We start from the raw sequence: 8,140 nt of genomic DNA on the forward strand, positions 1-8,140 counted from the left end.
TGTTCATTCTAAGATTAATTGAAGGCAATGTTTACAATGCATTCTGGGAGGTATAATGCCATTATTCCTCCTCGATTCAAATGTAATCCCACCCATATTTGAACAAGACTTTCATGGGCACTAAAGCAGTGGCAGAGACAGAGTCTTATAATTTACTTGGAGCTTCTCAGATGCACTGGCCTCCAGAATGCGCCTGGTGGCAACACCATGTTTGATGACACAGTGCACAGTGAGGACCCAACGTGAGTTGAAATTGTAATGCATGACCTGGATTTCCTCTCAATAAGGCCTGTGATCAGTGACTGCCAAAATGGGGAGCTGAGGGATGTTGTTCTTTTCTTTCCCATTGTCAGTGATACTGATTGCCATGATGTTGAAAAAATGGAAGATTCTATCAGTCAGCTACTGCTGCAAGGCAAGCACCTACAAAATCTTGGTGGCATACAGCAATAAACATTTATTTCACATGCATCTGCTGCTTGGCTGGAGTGGCTTGTCTAGGCTGGAGTAGGTCTTAGAGCTGTTGATCTGAATGGATTTGCAGGTGGTGACTCCTCCCCATGTGTATTCATCTGGGTCCCAGCTAAAGTGACAGCAGCTACCAGAGGCAGACTCTTCTCACAGTGATGACAGGAGGGCAAGTGGAAACTCCTGAAACCTTTTAAAGCCTAGACTCGCAACTGGCACCCTGCCACTTCTGCCAGTTAGTCAAAGCGAGCTGCAAGACCAAGCCTGGAGTCAAGGGCAGTGCATGATGCCTTTTGTAGGAGGATTCACAGGGTTATAGGGCAAAGAGTATGGATATAAGGAGCAGGAGGAATTGGGGCAATAATTGAGTCCACTGAGTATATACCACATATGGGAGAAGACAAAAGAGAAAGCCTGGACTCAGGTTGAAGTGATGGAGTCCAGGGTGGAGCTGCCTGTCTCTCTATTCCTGGCTGCATCTCACTGTAATTCAGAGTACACCGTATGTTCCCTTTGGAATAGACTACCCGATAGCGTCTCCATCTCTCCCAAATCCATTTGCTATTTATTCTGTAATGCCTGGACTACTTTCCAGGCTGGTGCCCTGGATGTTGATTCCTCTAGTACGGTTGTTATGGGAAACATTTCATTTCACATCTGCTGACACAATTTGCTGTCTCTCTAAAAAAAAAAAAAGAAGAAGAAAAGGAGAAAGAGAGAGAGGTTCATACTCCAATGGCTGTAAAGGATAAGGAGTAATTTATTCAGAGCTATATACAAATCAGACTATCGTCTTCCAGACAGAATCAATAATATAATTTTAAGCCCACACACATTTACAAACGCCAGCACTCCCGTGCAGCTGGGTTGCCATGGGCAACCAGGGCATGCCAGCTCCTGATCTGAAGCAGGCCGATGTCTCCCAGCCTTGTAAGCACATTCTGCAGACAGAATTCACAGAATTCAAGGGAGCTGAGGATGTTAGTGTTGGCTCTGATCTGACCGCCACACAAATGCATCCCTGTGATGGTTTGGATTAGCTCTTGTCTGAACTGCTTAGCTTTATTTAAACTTCTGTTTGCACAGGACTTCTTCAGTCTCCCTTCTGTGTCTGTGTTTCAGCAGGCTGGAGATGGAGGGGGAGGTGTGTGAAGGACCTGTGGGCAGGGAGGAGAGCAGGTAATGAGAGTTCCACCCACAGCCACTGGTGGTCACAACAGCCAAGGGTGGGGCTCAGGTCCACTGAGGGCAGGCTGGATGCTAAACCAATGGATCTTCCCAATAAGAACTGGGCCCAGTGGCTCTTCCCAATAAGAGAGCCTGATGGGGTGTTGGGAGTGGATGTGTGTTGGATGTGAAAACAAGAGCCAGAAACAGGAAGGCAGGAAGGAGAGAAGAGGGTGGTCTGGCAAACACAAACATTGGGAGCAGGTAGGGACAGGCAGGTAAAAGGGCTGGGGATGGGGAGAGTGTGCAGGAATGACCCATGATGGTTGCATTTGGATATGTCAGTACAAACCTAAATACACTGTCAAAGGAAGCCTGAATTAGAGATTTCCTGGTGAGGAAGCCACTGACCTTCACAAAAACCATGAAAACATTTAATGAAGAATGCAGAAATTTTTTTTAAATTAAGTAGTATGATAAAATCACGTGACCTGTCCCTACCCAACTGGACCTAGTCTTGGTCAGACACAAAGAGGAACAGATGGATAGAGAGGCCTGGGCTGTATCCCACACCCACCACTGAACCAGCATAGCCTCGACCTGTAACAGAGGCTTCGACCTCCGTGTACACATCTGCTGCAATGGAGAGGTGCCTTGGGTGGGAACAACTGAGCAAAAGGTCTTAGGGGAGACTGGGCTGGTGAGGGGACCTGGAAGCCTGGGGTTTGTGTGAGTTGGGGTCGGGGGAGACTTATCAGAAAAGTCTTTAAAGTGCAGCAGAAAAATTGTAGGAAGCACTTGGAGATCACCTGGTCCAACCACCTCATTTTACAGACAAGAAAGTTCAGATCACAGAAGTTAAATAATTTGCCCGAGGTCAGAAAACCCGAGAGAGGCAGGTGGAAGGCAGTGGGGCTGTACTGACCATGGGGCAGGGGGAAGCCCAGGCTCCAAGCAGAGGGTGGCACAAGGAAAGGAAGGGTCAGGAAAGTAGATCTGGGATCCAGAAGGATCACGGAGAATGGCAAAAGTTAGGGGGCCCCAGAAACCACTGCTGTTGGGGGTCACAGTGACAGCGGACAACAGGAGGACACTGGCTAATGACATGGCCCTGGGCAGATAAAGGGGATGAGGGTGAGAAAGAGTAAAATCATGGCTGGACTTCGGAGTGTCGGCGGCAGGTCAGATGGTGCTTCTGTTTCCAGGAGAGTGAGGAGCGGGAGAGTAAAAGATGACTCTGGTTGGGAGGCTGGGCAGCTGGTTGGATGGTGGGATCATTCCTAGGGAATGAGGCTGCAGCAGCTCCCAGCATGCTGACGATGGAGGAGCCAGTCAGACAACCGGGGGAGAAATCCTGCCTCCAGGGAAGGCTGCCCTGCACCTTTAGGATCAGTGGGACCCCCACCCACCACGCCTCACTCATGTGAGGGCAAGCTCCACTGTCTCTGGCTCCAGGGCTTGTCTCTGACTCTTATCTCCCTTGTTCCTAAATCCTCTGGCTTCATATTTTCCAGTATAGACCCCCAAGTTCTGATCTTCTTCTATTAATCTGTGGGCACAATCACCTCTGAAGTACTAATCTCGACCATTGCCATCAGATGCCTGATTCCTTGTGCACACAGACATCAATGACACCAACATTTCTGCATGAGGACAAGACACGCTTTCCCGCTGTCTGTCCTGAGGGACCCCTTTTCTGAGTAACCTCACCCTGCTGCAATGGTGCCTCCCATAGCTCTCCTGAGCTCCAGACCTTTATTGCTAATTTCCTGGTAAGCCTCTTTACCCAGATATCTCAAAAGGGGCTTTGATGACTCCAGCGGAATCAATTATCTTAAACTCCATTTCTTTTCTCCTTTTCTCATAGCCTCTTCCCACTGTGCCAGTCAGAACCCTGGAGCCATCCTTCCTCTCCCCAAGCCCTGCAGTCACTGCTGCTGCTTGTCTCCATCCCCACTGCCCTGCCTTGCTGCAGGTCCACTGCACTTCCATCCTGGGCTGCTGCAAAGGATCTCCTTCACTTCCAATCTCTCCATGCTACAGGGAAAATGGTCTTTCTCTGAAGCCTTGCTGAGATGACTCTTCATTTTCTTAGGAATAATGAAATCCAACCTCCTTAATATGACCTGCACTTTCCTTCAGGATCCCACCTCTACACATTTTTTGGCCTTATCTCTTTCCTTTTCCTGGCTGGTGCCAGAATTTCCTCATGCTTAATCACTAGCAGCGCCATGACTACATCCAGCATCCAGCTCATTGTTGCTTCTGCACTGTTGTACTTGTTCTGTCTGTTCCTGGAAGAACAGCCCCTCTTGTCTGCCTGAAAAACTAATACTTAACCCTTCCAATGGCTTCTCCTTTGGGAAGCACCTCCCCACCCAACCTTTGCAGCCAGAGTTAACGGCTTCCTCTCCGTGTTGTTGAAGAGCCCCAAGGACACCCTCTGACATGGCACTTACTGTGGTATAAAATTGTTGGCTCACCTCTCTGTCCTTGGTTTTGTCTTCACTGTCTCAGCAGCTAGCATGTTGTCTGGTGTAGGGTACGTTTTTAACAAATGCTGGTCAAAGTAAGATGATGGAGGAAGAAATGAGTGATGAGTTCCAGCAGTGCTCCCTCACTGTGCCTGCTCCCATTCTGAAGGAGCTGCTTTCAGTGTTGAACAGAGGCTGACTCCCAAGTAAACCACCCCCTGCAGACTAGCTGCAGCTTTGCGGGTACAGATTCTGCTAAGCTGGGATAGCAACAGTATTTAGAACCAGAACGAAACCTAGGGATTCCTTAGCACACCTTCTAATTTTAGGAGCAAGGCTCAGAGAGTGAGGCAGCACGGCCAAGGTCACATGACTGGATAGTTAGAAAGCCACTTCAGCCAGGTACAATGACTCACACCTCTAATCCTAGCACTTTGAGAGGCTGAAGCCAAGTGGATCGCTGGAGCCCAGGAGTTCAAGGCCAGCCTGAGCAATATAGTGAGACCTTATCTCTACAGAAGATTTAAAAACTAGCCAGGCATGGTGGTGCATGCCTGTGGCCCTAGCTACTTGGGGGAGCTGAGCTTGAGCCTGGGAGGTCAAGGCTGCAAGGAGCTGGAATCACGTCACTCCACTCCAGTCTGGGAACACAGTGAGATCATATCTCAAAAAAAAAAAAAAAAAAAAAAAGAAAGAAAGCCACTTGAACACAGAGCTGACCTAAAGTTCCTTGGTCTTTTTCCTGCAAACATTCTGCTTGCTACAAATGGATGGGCTAATTCTTTCATTTAAGCAACACTTTTTTTTTTCTGGCTACAAAATAAGTGTTAATTATAGAAAATTATAAATTGATTGTTTAGGCTCACTGTAGAAAATAAAGAGAAAAGCAAAGAGAAGAAGATAGGAATCATGTGTGGACATTCCACCAGAAAGACAATTAGTTCCTTCTATTTTGGCTTTTTGGATTGCAAGGAACAGAATCCCCTGGAGTTGACTCAAGCCAAAGGGCTTCGTGGTAGGGACACAGGTGGAATAACAAAAAATCTCACAGAAATCTTAGAGCAAGAAGCTGTCTCAGGGCTGGTCCTTATTAAGCTGGAGGGAGAGTGGCTTTGGATTCAAAGGATATTCAGGGACCCAAGAACAAATAGCTCAAAATTTTTACCCTGGAACCCCACTGTTTATACAACTCAGCTCACTCCACATGCCTGCTTCTTTCGGTCCCGCCAGGATACTTTGCAAATGTGCTAGTTTAAACACCGAGAGAGACTCACACTGGTCCAGCCCATCTTTTCAATAGTCCTCGGATTGATGGACATCCTTTATACTGTGCCCAATCGGCTGTGAGCTAGAGCGTCAAGGGCTTGTGGTCAGCCTCTTGTAGGATAGTAGGAGGCTGTCCTGGCTTCGATGATAATGATAATAGTCAACATGCATGGAGCACCTGCTACATGTCTTGCACTACTCTAAACACTGCCCACACATTATAACATTAGCTTTACTTTTCGCTCTATGAGGCAGGCACTGTGAAGATCACCACTTGACAGTTGGGGAAATTAAATATCGTAACCTGTACAGCTGTAGCTCTACACTTGACTGCCCTAGCTAAAAAGGTGATGCATCTATAACGCTCCCATCTCCTATCCTTCTCTCCCCCATCAGTCCCCTTCCTGCCAAGTCCCAGTGCTCTCACTTTGGTTGCCCCAAGTACTTCGCTTAAGTGCTCCATGCTCCAGAATCATCTCTACTCCCTCTCCCCTCTCCCATCCACCCAAATCCTGCTTCACTCAGTTCACCCCGACTCTCCACCTTCCCTTTACCTGACCCCAGAGAAGCTTGGTTTGGCCTTTTGGAGTGTAGGGCCTGCCGTTAGTAGAGGATTCTTTCCTCTAGGGTAGACTCTGTGTTCTTTGGACACAGTGAAATAAAATACCAGGGCACCGGGCCGGGCACGGTGGCTCACTCCTGTAATCCCAGCACTTTGGGAGGCCGAGGCGGGCGGATCATGAAGTCAAAAGATCAACACCATCCTGGCCAACATGGTGAAACCCCATGTCTGCTAAAAATACAAAAATTAGCTGGGCACGGTGGCGTATGCCTGTAGCCCCAGCTACTTGGGAGGCTGAAGCAGGAGAATCGCTTGAACCCGGGAGGCGGAGCTTGCAGTTAGCTGAGATGGCGCCACTGCACTCCAGCCTGGTGACAGAGCAAGACTCCGTTTCAAAAAAAAAAAAATCAGGGCACCAAGAGTGAGAGAGTCCTTTTTTTTTTTTTTTTTTTTTGAGACGGAGTCTCGCTCTGTCGCCCAGGCTGGAGTGCAGTGGCGCGATCCAGGCTCACTGCAAGCTCCGCCTCCCGGGTTCACGCCATTCTCCTACCTCAGCCTCCCGAGTAGCTGGGACTACAGGCGCCTGCCACCACGCCCGGCTAATTTTTTGTATTTTTTAGTAGAGACAGGATTTCACTGTTTTAGCCAGGATGGTCTCGAACTCCTGACCTCGTGATCCTCCCGCCTTGGCCTCCCAAAGTGCTGGGATTACAGGCGTGAGCCACCGCACCCGGCCGAGAGTGTCCTTAAAGGGTTTCACAGACTCTGTAGTATGGATTCCTACACGCGGAATCCAAGCCACATCCAGGTTTTACCACGATGCTCCCAGCCTCCTGCCTAAAGGGGCACTGTTAATCACCCACAAATCCTGAGCCCTGAAGATGGCAGTCCTCTGATGACAGGGGACAGAAGACCTGCAGTCCAGCTTATAACCTACAGCTGGGCCCTAAATGAGACAACTTCCTTTCCCCTGAGTCAAATTACGGGCAAGAAGAAATGAGCTTGCAAACTTCTGCGGCCCTATTTGGCAACCAGAGAGATGAGTTTTCCCCTAATCTCTCTATTTCAAGAAGATCCAGCAAGCAAGATCTTTAAACGGAGGAAGTTTAAGCAAGGGACTAGTAGGCATTATGTTCTCCTAAGCACAGACACGAAAGGGCACAGTACTTGGGCATAGAAGCCTAGAATCTATTGTTGCCTCTGTTTCCTCAAGACGGAAACACTCATATGGAAGAACCGCGATCTCAGGCACCTTTGGGAATTTTCCTGAGCAGCCCCCAAAGTGCTGTTGTAAAATTCACCATAATTAGGATTATTGCTTAAACAAACTGTCACTTATATCTAATTACCATGAAATACAATCAAAATTATCATGAAATACATGTCAGATTCACTTTGTTGTAGACTTTATGTGATTACAATCTTTACCTTCTGTGGATTTTTTTCCTTAGTAGTTTACTACTTACTTGTTATATTACATGTGCAGAACTAAAAGCATTTAAGAAATGAGTGGCTGGGATAGAGACCTCTTTCTTGTCCTGTTTTTCATTCATTATTTATGAATAAATAGGAAAGAAGTATTATTTTTATGATTATCTTTTGTGACAGGGTCTTGCTATGTTGTCCAGGCTGGTCTTGACCTCTCCTGGGTTCAAGTGATCCTCCTGCCTCCGCCTCCTGAGCAGGTGGGAATACAGGCACGTGCCACCGTGGCAGGCTCCTGCTTTTCTTTCTTTTCTTCCTAAAGAGGGTGAGAAGGTCTTTCACCCTGATGTCTTCCATCTTGATCAATAAAGGCAGAGAGCCTATCCCCCTACTCTCTAGAGTCATTTTCGTGGGAAGGTGGCTGTTGTGGCTGCACAGAAGGGAGTCGCATGCGGGCTGGGTGGGCCCAGTCTCACCGAGACCCTGATGGGCCAGTGTCTCGGGTGGGGTCTGTGCAGCATACTGAACACAGCGGCGATCCTGAGGGACCCGTGATGCTTGTAGCCCAAACCTGCCCCGCTGGGTCTTGGCCAGTGGACCAGCAGGGGCCGCCGAGTGCCGACCCCCGGGCTGGCTGCTGTGAGCCTGCCTCACCCGGCGGAGAACGCACAGCCACTCTGTGGGAACCGAGGAGCTTCCGCACCGCTTAGGCCTGGCTAGGAGCGCAAGCGCAGAAAAGGTAGGCGCGCAGCCACATCGGTGGGCCAGGGCAGTCTGC

At 48.7% G+C, this 8,140-nt stretch overlaps 1 long non-coding RNA gene across 1 annotated transcript; it reads right to left on the reverse strand.

Moving 5' to 3' along the window:
- Nucleotides 1-1,208: 1,208 nt before the first annotated feature.
- On the reverse strand, nt 1,209-5,643 carry LOC134728795 (uncharacterized). The gene is made up of 2 exons (XR_010109604.1): nt 4,119-5,643; nt 1,209-1,625 (listed from the first exon to the last, which is right to left on the reverse strand). It is a non-coding gene; the product is annotated as an uncharacterized LOC134728795 (long non-coding RNA).
- Between the last annotated feature and the right edge of the window lie 2,497 nt (nt 5,644-8,140).

The sequence above is a fragment of the Pan paniscus genome, chromosome 14 (genome assembly GCF_029289425.2).
Source record: "Pan paniscus chromosome 14, NHGRI_mPanPan1-v2.0_pri, whole genome shotgun sequence".
In the NCBI taxonomy this organism is placed as follows: Eukaryota; Metazoa; Chordata; class Mammalia; order Primates; family Hominidae; genus Pan; species Pan paniscus.